General features: G+C 41.4%; 1 protein-coding gene across 4 annotated transcripts in view; it reads right to left on the reverse strand.

Moving 5' to 3' along the window:
- The window catches only part of GPD2 (glycerol-3-phosphate dehydrogenase 2), a 212,275-nt gene that overhangs the window by 137,708 nt on the left and 58,412 nt on the right, over positions 1–16,155 (reverse strand). The window contains exon 1 of one of the 4 annotated variants that reach the window (XM_073883944.1): positions 3,327–3,347. The exons of 1 other annotated variant lie outside the window; for it this stretch is intronic. The gene's annotated coding sequence lies outside the window, so the exon portion shown is untranslated. Of the gene's footprint in view, positions 1–2,551; positions 2,812–3,150; positions 3,302–3,326; positions 3,348–16,155 lie in introns of those variants that run through there. 2 more of the 4 variants (XM_073883931.1, XM_025855780.2) reach the window with 2 other exon arrangements.

The raw sequence follows: 16,155 nt of genomic DNA on the forward strand, positions 1-16,155 counted from the left end.
ACTCTTGGTTTCGGATCAGGTTGTGATCTCATGGTAATGAGATCCAGCCCCATGATGAGCCCTACACTCAGCATGGAGTCTGCTTGGGATTCTCTCTCCCTTTGCACCTCCTGCTTGTGTGCTCCTGCTCTCTGTCTCTCTCTCCCTCAAATAAATAAATCTTAAAAAAAAAAAGAGGAGAAATTAGATACTCATCTGGAAAATGGTTTCCTTCTGTAATAAGAACTTGCCACTAACCACCTTCTCCCTCAATCACACACACACAAAGTAAAGGAGATAATGCCTGGATAATTCATGCACAACCTGCAGGAGCTAAATTATCTGTTCTTTGCCCAAATCTTTCCCTTTTGAATACAAAAAGAAAAATACATAAGAAGGAAGGAAGCTAATACTTTGAAGTCTACCATCTAACTGGTACCTCACTAGCAATTTTACATGTGCTGTATCATATACTATTAACCATATTTTGCCAATGAGACAGTTGAGGCTCAGTGAATTTGAATAGGTTACCTGAGGCCAAGGTCTTGTTTTCTTCCCCCAACTACACTCAGCTAGAGTTTGTCCCATAGTTCAGTCACTCATTGGGAAAATATTTATTGAGTACTATTATAAGCTAGTCACCACTCTAAGCATTAGAGAAATAGAAAGGCGTGTGAAGCAGACCAACTCTTTCCACAGAATTTACATTCTAGTGATGAAAGACAGAAAACAACCCAATATTATAATTTCAGAGTTATGATAGTTTGCCAATATGATTTACTTACAATGATAGTCAAATCTTTTTTTTAAGATTTTATTTATTTGAGAGAGAGAGAATGAGAGATAGAGAGCATGAGAGGGAAGAGGGTCAGAGGGAGAAGCAGACTCCCTGCTGAGCAGGGAGTCCGATGTGGGACTCGATCCCGGGACTCCAGGATCATGACCTGAGCCGAAGGCAGTCGCTGAACGAACTGAGCCACCCAGGCGCCCCTCTTTTTTAAATAGCTTTAATGAGATTAGTTACAAGAACTAAAGGAGGAAGGAGTAAAACCCATGACAACTGGTAACTGTAACCCTCTTGTCAATTACTGAGCCCTCAATACATCTTTTAATAAATCAGAGGAGAGTGGGGCTCCTGGGTGGCTCAGTGGCTTAAGTGTCTGACTCTTGATTTTGGCTCAGATCATGATCTCAGGGTTGTGAGACAGCCCCGTGTCTGGCTCCGCGCTGGGCATGGAGTCTGCTTAAGATTCTCTTTCCCTCTCCCTCCACCCCTCCCCTGCTCTCTCTCCCTCTCTTTAAAAAAAAAAAAAAAAATCAGGGCGGGGGGAAGTAGAGCTTTAATGCTGCTCAGAATTTCTTTACAAAGTGACTGTGTGAGAAATCAGAATGGACAGCTCCATGTATGTTGTTTGTCAAACCTAAAATTCCATCTTTTATCCAGTTTTTACTAAAGTAATGCTGCTTCATTTGAAAAGCTGATTTTTAAAAATCAAGGGAGCATTGTAACTTGACATATGTCCTTATGAGGAACACAAAGGGGTTTCAACATCCACATCATAAAGTTCCCCAGGCTGCACATGGTATCCATTGGGCAATGGCACCCAGCTCTCACTGGACAGCTTGCAAGAACGTAGAACTCAGAGGCCACAGTAGTCGGAGTAAGTCAGGAAGTGCCTGGCCCCAGTGTGACCCTTGCCATTATCCTCCACAGTCCAAAAATAAACTTCACATCTCTTGAACTTGAAACATATGCAAAATTCTAACAGTTTTGTTTAAAGCAACGAACAGTGTAACTTATCCTTCCTTCTCTCACCTATTTATACAAGACTATTTATAAGTCCACTAAATTAATTGTTGGCTATTTCTATGCTGCCTCTCTCGTGATATGTATAATGTGATGTGTAATGTGGGTTGGCCCATGTCACTAAGACTGAGAATTTGTGTGTGTAAATTACTTGCATATTCTCAAGGAAGGCTGTTAGGGAGTGAATGCTCCTAAGCATAATGTGGAAGGCAGTCTAGAGACCAAGCGGTAACAGCAACACTTCATTTACAGGGCTATACGTTTCTGTCAAAGCACTCTGCAAATCTATTTTTGCTCAGAGGAGCTACTACGTGGAGAGAGGAGGCTGCTTTACGTTCATCCGTGTACACTTTCCATTTCCTCCTAGAACTGTCACACTCCAGCCCCTAAGGTTCTCAAGAGAGAGCCTCAGTCCCGTTATAGAATCCCTCCCTCCCTTGTTTCTTCAGAAGGGAGCAACAATCCTTCTCTTCAGAGCAGCGACATCCATAAGCCAAAAGTTTGGAGGAAACTTTCAATTAGATACCAACCCTCGCCCAAAATGTTTTACACCCCACGGCCCTCCAAAATGTAAATAGCTAAACCCTGCATGAGAACGAGTCCACCTTCTGTTGTTGGGGAGAAAATTCTCAATCTTTCCCAAGAATCCCGCCACCACCCACCCAACACCGGAGTCCTAGAGGACTCACCCGGGTCAGAAAGGGGCTGCTCTCCCCCGATGACCCTGGGGGCGGGGAAAGGGGGGGTCTCCCAGGAAGCACACACCTGAGATTGATCCTCTCGCGCGAGGGGAGCGTCGGAGCACACAGTTCCTCCGGGCGGGGCGGAGTCTCTGCCTCCCCCAGAACCAGACACTCGGCCCTGATCCTCTAGGCGAGGCGCGCGAGGGTGTCACTCCCCAGCAGCCCGAGCCAGTGTAACCCGACGCGCCCCGCGCCGCCGCACCCCGCCTCTCCGGCGACTTCCTCCTCCCGCTCCTGCTCCTCCTCCCTCCCCAGGGGCCGGCCCAGGCGGCACGGCCGCCGCATCCAGCCCGGATTCCTCCGGCCCAGCGGGGAAACGCGGAAGTGGAGGCGGGAGCCGGGGCCGGGGCTAGGGGGTGAACATGACCAGACGGGGACACGCGGCCGCGGGTCCCGCCGGGTGGGGCGACGGCGCGCCGTTGCGATGGCCCTCGCCCCAGGCTGCGGTTTCCTGCCCTGCGCCCAGCCTTGTCGGCCGCCCGGCAGACCAGAAAGTCTGGGCTAGGCTAGGCCCGGGGAATGTGGGGGAAGTGTCCGATTGCCTCTGTCCCCCCCCCCCCCCCGCGCGAGCTGCCCTCGCCACCTGTCCCGGAGGAGACACTGGCCCGCCGGCACGCTTACCTGATTTCTCGCCGCCCGCCCCCGAATCTGGCTTCCCCTCCTCAGCAGAAAGGCTTCCCTGGGCCTAGAAACGCTTCTAGGAAACGGGTGGACCCCTGGGACCCGGCAGTCAGAGCCCAAAGCCCTGGCGCCGGCTCTCTCCCGCGCGCTCTTGGAGGCGCGCTCGGCCTCCTCACCTGCCCGCTGAATGTCAGCGCGGGAACCCGCAGGAAAGGCCAAGCCCAAGCGCCAGAAGGTGGAATGCCGAGCGTTGGCTCCTCAGGCCCAGCCTCATACAGGTGTTGGGGGTGGGGGAAGGCGCGGAGAGCAGCAGGCTTCCCAGATGCAGCCCCCTAAAACCGACCCTGCCCACTGAGCATGCCCAGCTCACTTAGAGCTGCAAGTGGCTAGACAAGCCCAAATGGGCCCAGGGAGGGCGCAGATGGAGTTCAAATGGACCCCATTTCTTTAAGACTTTTCCTCCCACAACCTCTGGGAGTTTTGCAAGTAAGGTTTCTACCTTGGTGTTGAAAAGTACCTAGGGGAGGGTTGGAAAGGCCTTCCAAAGGAAGGCAGTCAAATTAGTTTGTGGGTTTTTTTTCAGCCAATTACTTATTAAGTCAATTTCTTTAAATGCGGCAAAACTATCGTAATTGACATAAAGGAATGTGTAGATTCATTGGGTCCCAAACACATAGTGACTTCAGGAAACCAGTCTATCCAGGTTCTCAACCTTGGGTTCATATTAGAATGCAAAGGAAGGTATAAAAATGATCGATCCCAGGTTCCCACTCCCATACCAAGTGAACCACTCTGTAGACTGAACCTGGAGATCCTTACATTTTAAAACTGACTCTCAAAGGGTAGCCAAGGGAGCCAGCAGCCAGCAGCATCACCTAAGAACTTGGAAATACAAATTCTCAGCTTCACTCCCAACTATGTGATTCCTAAACTCTGGAGCTGGTGCCTTAGCTATCTGATTTAACAAGCCCTTCCGGGGATTCTCTTGCACACTAAAGCTTGTGAACAACTGTTTAAAAGCTCCCCCAGGTGATTCTAATGAGAACCCCTGTAATAAACCAATGCTTTCACATTGTTTTCAAATCCCAAACATTGACCCAGAAGAGCAACATGTTACACAGAAAAGGAACAGTCTGGTTGAATTGAGGTGCTAGTCCTGTATTTCCTTCCCACTGATTCTCCCAGAACATGTCAGTTCTTGGAAAATGGACCACCTATTTACTTTTGTATTCTGGTGCCTAGCACAGTGCCTATAACATCATAGATGTGTGATAAGTGTTTATTGATTTGAAATGAACATTTAGGTGAACGATTTGTTCCAGACCTTACTATGTCCAGACCCTACTATTTTCCCCACAGATCCTGGTCACCTTGCTAGCTAACAAGCCAGTAGGGATTCAGTTCTTAATAACCTATGACCATCCATAATCGTCTAAACCCAAGTCAGACCCTAATGGAATAGAACATGAGAGAAAGTATAGAATTTTGAGGATTTGAGAAAAGGCAGAAGCATCTGACATGATTTCAGTTGCCAAAACTGGGGCCCAAAGCAACCAAAGGAAAGCAGAAGGACACTAGACATCTGGTGGAATTCAGGAAAGGCACTGAAGGAAAAGGTATGTACGGGAGGGCTTAGGGCAAGAGAGATAAGAAACTTAACCATGATGAACCTACAGTTCACTCTGGATCTTCTTTTTCTAAGGAACCCACCTCTGTCTCCACTTCCCCAACCTCTATACATACATCTCATCTTAACTGCGGCCTGGAAAAATAATTTAAAAATAGAAAATTTTTATAAAAGTTACTTCCAATTACTGCATAAAACATGGTAATTTGTAATTATTCAGAATAACTTAGGCATCCACTTTTTCAAGACAAAAGTGGTAAAAAAAATTCCTATTTTTTAAACATAAACACTAGATAATTTCAAAATCCAGGGGTTTATGATACTCTTCTTTAAGACCCACAGAAACTTACAAAACCAAAAATTGTTCCCTCTTTATTCCATCAATATTTTCTAGAAGGAATACAATATTAAAATAAAGCGTTCCTTTTAGCCTTACACATAATGCTTTAAAACTTAGGATACTATTTATGGGTACCTAAAGTAGCTCCCTGACTATTTCTTCCCCTTTGTCTTGCTTATTGTGACATGAATTACACTGAAAGTTTGGTTGTTGCTTAGGTTATCTAACAGGAGTGTAACTTCCCATATGCTTAAGCAATTTCTTTTTTTTTTTAAACAATTTCTTTTTACTATTAAGATAATTTGGGGGGAAGAGGAGAATAATCATTAATTCAGGAATTAATCTTCAGATTAAATATTACATTAGATCCACAAACAATATATATGAAAAAAAATATCTTGCCTACACACATACGCTTGCTACAGCTTCTTTTTGCTCATGGAATTAAAACAAAAACAAACAGGTTGAGGGCTAAAAAGGGAAAAAACTTAGTGAGGGTGTAGGAGGGGAAGCACTTACCAGAAGCAATTTAAAAACATGAAGTAATTATTTCAGCAGAAAGCAATCTACTAAAGACCAGTACCTCAGGAAAGTTAGAGTCTTAAGTGTTTCTTCTTGTCATTGTAAGTGTGACTCAGCATTTGGAATGGAATTATGTTTACCATCTTTCAGATTGAGGGTGTCAAATAACTTTGGTGCCACCTAACTCTTTTTCTTGTGTGCCTAAGAAAACTTCAGGACTGCCATGTGTTTTCAGTCTCAGATGGCTACCAGAATCTGAAAAGCTTTCCCTTCTTCAATCATTCCTGTCTTACCAAAGCCTGAGTTTACCCATCATTCGTTTATCTTGCATTTGTAGTGTTATCAGTTGGATTTAGATTATTTCCTGTACACTAGTGTAAAAACATGAACAAGTTCTTCCTTTCCCAAGCCTGGAGAGTAGCCTACCTGCTGCTAGGACATCATAAATGCCATTGCTGGGGGTGAACTTTGCCCAACATGGGGAGAACCTTCCATTGGTGATACTGTCATGCATCTTTTATGACCATCTACCATAGGCAGAAGGTCAACTGTTTTAGTCCCTGCCCATTTCCAGAGAGAAACAAATTCTCCCCAAGTGTTCATTGGTCACCAATGTTCATAATAATATTTATGAAATATAAGGATTGAAAGGGGCCATAAATGTTATTAACTCCCACACTTTTGTTTTACAATGAAACCAAGGCCCCACGGTATTAAGTAACTTACTTAAGGTTACAGGATTAGCTAAACATACAGCCAAAATTAAAATGAGAAACTACTTGGTATAGAGAATGGTGTATGGGTTTCAAGTGCACCCTTTTCCAAGTTCTTTAACCTAAGTTCTCTAGTCTCTGAGAACTTGTTTCCTTACCAGTGAGGACGTTAATAGTGAACAGTCACACAGTGTTTACTCTGTGCCAGGGCCTATGCTTAACAAGGTCCTCGTAATCTTTAAACCTCAGAATAACTCTGAGTTTTTGGCTTCCTGATTTTATTTTGTTTTACTTTTACAAAAATGGGGGAAATGAGGCACAAAATTGTTAAGTAACATGCCCAACATAACACAGCTAGCAAATGGCCACACTGGGATAGAATGGGATAATATATATAAAAGGCCTGACATATAAGTTGTCAACAAAAGTATCACCAATTTCATCTCCCTTCCCTAAGGGTATAAATCAGAGGCATTCTGATTCTTGGTCCAAAATTGGGCCAAAACACCTTTATTCTGAGCTCTGACTGCTGTGTATGCTCACATATTTCTTCAGTTATATTATCTCAGTACAGCTCTTCCTCAACTTATGGTGGGGTAATGTCTCAATAAACTCATCATAGGTGGAAAATACCATAAGTTGAAAATGTATTTAATATACATAACCTACAAAACATAGCTTACCTAATCTACCTTAAAAGGTGCTCAGAACACTTACATTAGCCTACCGTTGGGCAGAATCACCCAACACAAAGCTTATTTTAAAATAAAAAGTTGAAAAATCTCATGTAATATATTGAATACTGTACTGAAAGTGAAATACAGAATGGTTGAATGGGTCCAGAATGGTGGTTAAGTACATCGGTTGTTCACCCTGGAGATTGCCTGGTTGAATAGGAACTATAGCTCGCTGCCACTGTCCAGCATCAGGAAGGAGGACTGTACCACATACCACTAGTCCAAGAAAAAATCCAAATTCAAAATTCAAAGTATGGTTTCTAGTGAATGTTTACCTCTTTTGCACTATGGTAAAGTCAAAAAATCATTAAGTCAAGCCATCGTAAATTGGGGACTATCTGTCCTTTACATAATTTTGGAAGTACTGTATGTACCTATAATCCTATCTGTAGTGACAATAGTTACAAACATTAAGAAGATAACCAAATGTTAAACAAAGACTATTCAAGTTTACCACTTACAAAGAAAAAAAACGATATAGAGTTTCTAAAAGATTAACAATGCTGTCCACAAAAACCTTACAACAAATCCTTAAACAGGACCAGACCAGTGATGTTGGGGCTTTGCAATTAGAGCAGCTCGTTTAGTAGATCTCTGCCTCTCTGCCTACTTGTTATTTGAATTTTTAAAAGCAGAATTAGAGACATCTAAAAATAGCCAACAGAAAATCCCCATGTCAGTGATTCTCAAAAGAGTTAGGATCAAGAGTGAGGTGAATATATGATCCTTGAAAAGATGAAATAAAAATACTAAATATACTTTTAAATGGGTACTTTAAGTTTTATTTCTGCTTTATAAGAATCTGGGAAAGTATTTTTAAAATAAATTTTTAAAGCATCAATATAAAGTAGCACCAGGAAACTTACTTAGATTTAAAGGCCTTGAGGGTAAAGGAAAGGTGAACTCCTTCCTTAGGCAGGCATCCACTGTGTTCCTAGGATGGAGCAGCCCTGAAAACAAGCTTTTTCAAATTTTGATGATGTAAAATGAATAATGTTGACTCTGGAACACAGCCTCCTATTTAATAGCAGCAGGAAGGTTGTATGTAAACAGAAATGTCCCAAGAAACTCATGCAGAGACCATGACTAAGTATTAGGTTCTGATGCGGGAGCCGAACCAAAATGGAAAATTGGGTTCTTCGGAGTAAATCTGGTGATGATTCAGTGAGAGGTGGCTGAGCCAAGAGTAAGCAGCCTGAGAAACCAGAGATTTGTTCAGTTGCACATCTGAATACCTGTTACAGAACCTCGAAATGGCTTGAAGCTCAACAGTAAATGACTCAAATAAACTCAACCACTGGTTGTAATGTTATAATGTGAATTTTTTAAAATGAATAAATCTAAACAGCAATAATAGAACAACAATAACACTGGTCAGGTCTTATGTCTGTGCATGATTAGCTTTAAAATGAGAATGTTGTCTTAATTAAGCAGGCTGAAACGCATGGGCATTGACCTAATTTCTGCCAAGCTAAGAGGAAGAGACTTTACACACAAGGTTTCCAGCCAGAGAGTAACAGGTGCTGTTCCCTCAGCAAATACCTTGGCCTCAAAAGTGAATCTCCATTCCTCCTCTATCAGCAAAAGCATCACGCAAAGCTGAAAAGTGAATGATAGGAAAGTAGAGAATCTTTGTTCTGTTATCATTGGGTTACACATTGAAGTTTATTTTTTGAAATAGCTCTTCCAGGGGGGCATAAAACAAGAAAGAGTGTTTCAATGTAACTTCCATCAAGGGGAAATTTGACCATTTAATGGAAAGTCTATTATTTCAAAATTCTCTAGACCACACTATAAATAGATGATTCCCTTCCTTTTCTGACGAACTTTTAACCCTGGTCAGGTTTCTAAGAACTGAGACAAACCTGACATGTGATAAGAAGCTAGAAACTGGTGTGAGGACACGTAAATTTTTTTTTTCTAGTAAATTTAGAGTATGTGTGTTCTCAAAATATCTTTCAGTAGTCAAATGTGAAGGAAGACAATTTTCCCTGAGTGTGTTCTTCACGGTCTACCTGGTTCTCTTGTGGCTTTGAAACAGAGCAAAAGTCCTGTTCTCACAAGGATGGTCTTCCTCCAGTGAGTCCCAAAGTGCTGCAGGGTGAAACTCTAGCTTCTCCATCATTATGCTCACCCTAGACACAATTTGTGTGCTTGCTCTTCAGCCCATTGAAAAGCAAATAGTTCCCAGGCTTATGGAGCTAAAGCAAAGACATGAAAGCTATCCTGTGGTAGGCTGCATGGGGGCCTCCCCGGAACCTGCAAATGGTACAAGATGGGGGATGGGGAACTTGCAGATTTAATTAAGGATCTTGAGAGAGAGACATTATTCTGAATTATCAGGGTGGATCCCAAACACAGTCGGGAGTATCCTTATAAGAGAAAAGTAATGGGGAGGTTTTACACAGTGAGATCATGGATACAGATTGGAGTAATGCAGACACAGCCAAGAAATGCCAGCAACCTCCCCAAGCTGGAAGAAACAAGGAATTAATTCTCCCTTAGATCCTTTGGGGAAAGTGAGGCCCTCCTGACCACTGATTTTAGCCCAGTGATACTGACTTTGAACTTCTGGCCTCCAGAACCATGGGAGAATATATTCCCATTGTTTTAAACCAACAAGCCTATGGTAATTTGTTACAGCAACCATGGGAAACTAATACAGCTTCCTTCATTTAGCTCCCTTTGGCACTAATGCCAATCTCTCCTTGAGGAGGCAGCCCTTCAATACACCACTGATATTTACAAGGTATTTTTCGTTCAAGATGCCAAAGCAATGTACAACCATGTAAATGGACTCAATTTTCTACCCTGGGGTACATCCAACCAATAGCAGATCCTTCTAAAATTTGAGAGATGCCTGGACCATTCTATTTTATATTTTTTGAGCTTTCTAGTAAGTAAAGACATGCCGGAAGCAGTTTTAGAAAAATTAGAGTGTAATTTGAATGTTAACAGTGAGCCAACTAATGCTCAGCAGCAGGAATACTCAGTTACTGTCCGTACAGCTTCATTTAGAGATAAGAACAAAATTTTAACTTTGGAGTCTGTGGTAGACAGACTACTGCAGCACCCAGACCTTCCTTCAAGTAGAACTTAAGTGTGCCAGCTACTGGAAGCATCCTTGGCCAGCTTTTCAGAATTTGCTCCTACTGCAGAGAACTACTTCATTCAAGGTCATTCCTTTCCCGGGCCAGCGCTTACCCCGCTTACCCCGTGACTGAGGGAAGCAAGGAGATAAAAGACTCAGCTGGGTAACTGGGAGATAACTCTGATGGGCTGCAGACACCCCGGAATGTCCCCGGGGGCAGGGGGCCGGCTGGCTGGGGGAGGGGAGAGAGACAGGGTGACTGAGACTTTGTGGAGCTTGTATCCACAATGCTACTTCTCCTCCTGCCCAGTCCCGCTTCTGCATTCTTCTTTTCACAAGCATCCCTAGTAATGACCCAGGAGCCCCTGCGATCTGCGCTACCTATCTAAGGGCATAAGGCTTCTCTAAATCACATGTAGTACAGGAGCATGCGCTGTGGAATTTTTCCTTGCACCCAATTTCCTTTCAGTTTTTCTAACTTAGTGATTTTGACTTTAGTCAATCAAATGGATATTTGTTGAGCTCCTTGAGCAAGTTGAATGCCCCATAGGAGGAGGTATTAGACCTCGGCAAGCTTCCTGGATGACAGGCTGCTGCTTCTCCAGCTGTACCGCATTCTCTCCAGCCCTCTTGGCACCAGGCTGTAGCCTGCTGTTCCAGGGGATGCAGGGCTATATGCTCTTCTCACAGCCCTGATTGTAGCAGGTGATAGACTTTAGGTCAAAATTTACATATGAGTTTGGCCTAGATGTAAGATGAATAAGGAGTGGTGGAAGTCTGGGGCAAACTGGAGAGAGCGTACCACCTCCAAAGAGGTTAGCCCACTACCTTAACTCAAACTTGACGTTACCAACTAGGAAAAGAGACACTACGTGCCTCACAGTGTGATGCAATATGAAGACCACATCTTGACCTTTGAACTATTTTTGCCCCAAATGTTTAACTGGAGTTAATCAAGTCTTTAGATATGAATTCCAGCCCATGAGACAACTGACCCCTCCAACAAGGTGATGTCATCGAAGAAAAGAAAAAAGGAGATGGGAGAGAGCCTGACCTAGTGTAAAAGTGACTAATGTGACACCACCAAATGCAATGCATGTGTTTTAATTGGATCCTGGCTTGAAAAGAAAATGAGTATACAAGACATTTTGGGGACAATAAAGAAATTTGAATATGGACTGAGTAAAAATGATACAAGGGAATTAACGATTGAGTTTTTTTCAGTATAATAATAATATGGTAGTTGCGGGGCGCCTGGGTGGCTCAGTCAGTTAAGCGTCTGCCTGCAGCTCAGATCATGATCCCAGGTCATGATCCTGGAGTCCCTGGATCGGGCTGGGTGTTGGTGTGGGGCTCCCTGCTCAGCGAGGAGTCTGCTTCTCTCTCTCCCTCTGTTCCTCCCCCAACTCGTGCTCTCTCTCTCTCAAATAAATAAATAATCTTTAGAAAAAATTGTAGTTGTGTAGGAAACTGTCCTTATTTTTGGAAATGCATGTCAAAGTATTTGGGATAAAGGAATATATCCACTCTAAGACGGTTCAGTAAAAAGAGATGTTTAGATATAGGTGTTTAATTCTATAATAAATAGGGCAACATATTAACAATTGTTAAACGCGGCAGTAGTAGTTGAATAGATATTTATTTTTCTTTTTATTTTTTAGTAGGCTTTGAGATTTTCATAATCAAAATCTTTAGAAAAAATAAAAGCAACAGTCTTTATGCAGCTCTTGTCCATTATCGTCATGTGGGAATGGGGTCCAGTTGTTACTAGCTAAGGTACTCTGAATTTTCAAAACAAACTGGAAATCTGGAATTTCTATATAAAATGCTTTTGGCACTTAAGGAAATATTAGCAACCATAACTAAAAACAAATAAAGAACACCTCTGTGCAGGCCTGTTACAATGCATTCGGATACTGAAACTGACCTGTCAGCCTCTAATTTACCATCTTGGGGTTAGATCCTTTGTTCCTTAACCCTTCTCCTTACACCCTAGCTCTCTGACCCTCCGTCCTTGATCTTCTTCTTTCTCCAAGTGGTATGTGGCTAACTTGGTTCCTTTCTCACTCTTGTTCTTCTTTTTTTCCCCCAAGTGGCTTCTGCCACTTTGCAGTCTGACTGAGCAGTTGGTGGCTTAACGTGAGAATTAATCAAGCTATGGGCTTCTCTGGAGTAGCAGATGATTTAGCAAACTAGAATTGTTTAATAATTATCCTAGGGCACTAAACATTATCCTAATGATCTAAAATAGTTATTAAACCTTCCCACTTAAGATTATTAAATTGCAACATCTGTCTTCAGGAAGCATTTCTATTGCATGTAATATTTGCGAAACATTTACAACTGCTTTTAGTTGTATCTCGTGCCCTGCAATAGGTTTATAGTTTTTTCCTTATTTAATGGCTGAAAACACTAGGCATGGAGTCCTACAGGTAACCTGAATCATCTATATGAGGAGGGCCTAGGCCTAAGCAAGCTTCCTGGATGACAGGCTGCTGCTTATCCAACTGCGCCACGTTCTCTCCAGCCCTTGTTTGCTTTATTAGCTAATTACCGGCTGCATATTCATCCCAGGTTCCAACTATATTAAGGGCTATTTACTAGCTAAAATCAATACCCTTTCGATTAGACACCTGGCGTGGCTTTTGGTAACTAAGCATTATTTGGGCTTCACTGCTTTTACTCCATCAGGGAGATGGGAAAGTGCTTTGTTTTGATTTTTTACACTTAGTGGCTACTGCTCTTAGCAGTAGGAGATTAAGGGCGGTGGAGACTCATTCTGCCATGGCAGGGGCTAGGAACAAACATAATATTTACTGGACAAGAAAAGGGACAAAGAAAAATAAAATGACTAACAGTGATTTTACTATTTTAAGGTTCTTTTCCAATTAGATAAATCTCTTGGGATATATGTCTGGTCCCCTAGGCACCCTATTAACCCTAAAATACAAAGACAAATAAAATACATTCTCCAGGGGTGCCTGGGTGGCTCAGTCGGTTAAGCAGCTGCCTTCGGCTCAGGTCATGATCCCAGGGTCCTGGGATCAAGCCCCCCATTGGGCTCCCTGCTCTGCGGGAAACCTGCTTCTCCCTCTCCCACTCCCCCTGCTTGTGTTCCCTCTCTCGCTGTGTCTCTCTCTGTCAAATAAATAAATAAAATCTTTAAAAAAAAATACATTCTCCAACTTGGTGAAGTTGGAAAGAACAACATCAAAACAATAATTATTATAAAAGAGTAAAAAGAGCAAAAAGTAGTAGAACTGGGTTTTGACATATAGCATGGCAAAGGGAATGATTCGTTCTTTCCAGAAAGAAACATGCCCAAAGCCTTTTTGTTGGGGATGGTGGTGAAACCAACCAAAAAGACCCTTTTTAATGTAGGTATTTTATTACAGAAATAATAAATTATTATGTTCATTTTGGAACCGTGAAAATATATAGACAAAAGAGAAAACACATCACTATCATCCATCATTCAGACCACAACTAACCACTGTTGATAGCTTGCTATAAACATTTTAAGAACATTTTCTTGGATATATATGGACAAGTTTTTAAAATAATAAAAACCAAAAAAACGTGTTAAGACATTGGTTGAATCAAGTCATTCAAAACCAGGTCTTGCAATATTACCTCATGACTTCGGAAAATCTGCTTAATCTCTCTGAGCATCAGTTTTCTCCTCTATAATATATGGGTAATGATACCTGCCTTAGAGGATTATTATGAAAATAATGATTTGAAAGAAGTATACTTCTTAGAACAATCCCTGGTATATATAAAGTACTCAACATATTGATTCAGCCAACAAATATCTATTAAGAGTTTCCATATTAATCAATTAGACCAGATCAGTGAACTAAATATGGTATTTATCTTAAATATGATCACTACTATTAACATAATGTTCTATAAATGCTCTTTCATTTAACAAAATATCAAGAACATCTTTCTGTGACAAGAAACATGAATCTATCATCATTTTTACCTGTGACATAGCATTTCAACAGGAAGATATAATTTATTGAGCCAATCGTGCATTCAGAGGACAAAGATGGCTTTCAGTCTGTATTATAGTCATTGTTTTGACTATCTTTTAATCCTTTTCCAATTGATTCTTAAGGATATACCTTTTAAGTGGAATCATTGAATCAAAGATGATGAACATTTTTTTTTCTTTTTCCTAAGTAGGCCTCATGCCCAGCATGGAGCCCAACACAGGGCTTGAACTCATAACCCTGAGATCAAGATCAGAGCCAAGAATAGGAGCCGGACACTCAACTGACTAAACCACCTAGGTGCACCAAAGATGATGAACATTTTTAAAACTTTTTAACATCTGTTTCTAGCTCGCCCAAGGAAAGCTTTCAGGTAGATGGAAAGGATAGCAGGCCTGGGTATTAAAGGGTAAGCAGAAAATAGATGGGATGAAAAGTGATAGAAAGACATCAACAGGAAGGAGTTCATTATCTTCAAGTTGTTCAAGGTCATACTCTAAATAAAGCAAGTTATCTTTTGGACTAAATAGACTATAAGGACAGCTAGTTTTAAAAGAGAACTTTGCAGTTAATCTAAGGTAAGTGATATAAAGGATAAGGGTGGGTTTTTTTTCTTTCAACTCTCAAGAATAAGGAATCAGAGCACCTTCTGAAACACTAACATGCCCATTTTCATGTTCCACAACATCAGACAAATTTTCAAGGAAGGCAAACCACTGTTACCTCTTAGCCCACTCTTCCAGTACCTACTTAGCCCTCTCTCTCTTCCCAGGAAAAGCACAGAACTACAAGATACTTAATGCAAACTTGTGGTTGTTGTTGTTGTTGTTGTTTTAATTTAATGTGTGTAAAAATAACCTGGAGTACTTGTTTAAAAATGCTTGTTCCTAGGAGTAAAGGGTATCTCCATAGATTTTGTCTCTGTAAAAACAGGTTGAGGACTAAAAACCTGCATCCTGAATTGCACCACCACCCCCAGCTAATTCAAATATAGGTAATCCTCAACTACATTATGATGAACAACTCTGCGGTATATCCTTGCTGCTCAAAGGGTGTCTCCTACATAAGGAGCAAAAGCATCATGCAGCTCCTTGTTAGAAATGCAGAATCTCAGACCTTACCCCAAACCTACTATACAAAATACGAACTTTAACAAACTTCCTGGACAATTTGTATGCACATTAAATTTTGATAAACCCTATTCTTTAGCTTAACTGTCAATAAATAATCTGGCATATCCAACACAGGAAAAATTTCCCATGAAAATTCCCATGAAAAGTAGAAGTCCCATCCACTTGGTTTTTGGGGGGACCTAGAATCCAGATAATACTGGATACTGAGACGATGCAGCAAGTAGCCTTGATCCTTCCAGCATTACTTGAGTGATCTGAGGGGGGCAAGAAATCCCAAAAGCATAAACCTGTGGCATAGAAGACTCCTTCACTAACATTCCCGGAAATATAATGAGGAAAAATGAGATCTAAGTGATCTATTAACAGTACTCTAGTATCGCCTTCAGCTTGTACATCAATTTCTAACTCTCTTCGAGGTATAAATGACTTTATGGGAGGTTGCAGAAAGAAATATTTAAACAGCTCGAAGTATGATCAATAGATGCTAAATGAAATAAAATTTGGTTTTATTTCTCTTGTCAGTTTGGTTTTGTTTCTCTTGTCAGTTTCTATTGACCAACCTTTTAAATTGTAAAATTATGCAGCTGAAACTAAAAGCAAATAGGGAAAATGATGGAGCTTTTATTTAGCATTACCAGTTGATATTTTAAGAGGTGCAAAATTGGTAAAAATACAACCTATTGAGTTACAAATTTTATTGTGTTAGTCTCTTACAGGAATCTGGCTGGAGAGAACTATATTGTAATCAAACGTGAACATTTGTTAGAATGTCAAAAGTTTCATCAGTTAAACAATTATTTAAAATAGTTATGGTGGGGTTTGAAATAAACCCAAAGGGGAAAAA

This window comes from Callorhinus ursinus, unplaced genomic scaffold (genome assembly GCF_003265705.2).
Source record: "Callorhinus ursinus isolate GAN/ISIS: 27379988/994484 unplaced genomic scaffold, GSC_fseal_2.0 scaffold2, whole genome shotgun sequence".
NCBI classification, from domain to species: domain Eukaryota; kingdom Metazoa; phylum Chordata; class Mammalia; order Carnivora; family Otariidae; genus Callorhinus; species Callorhinus ursinus.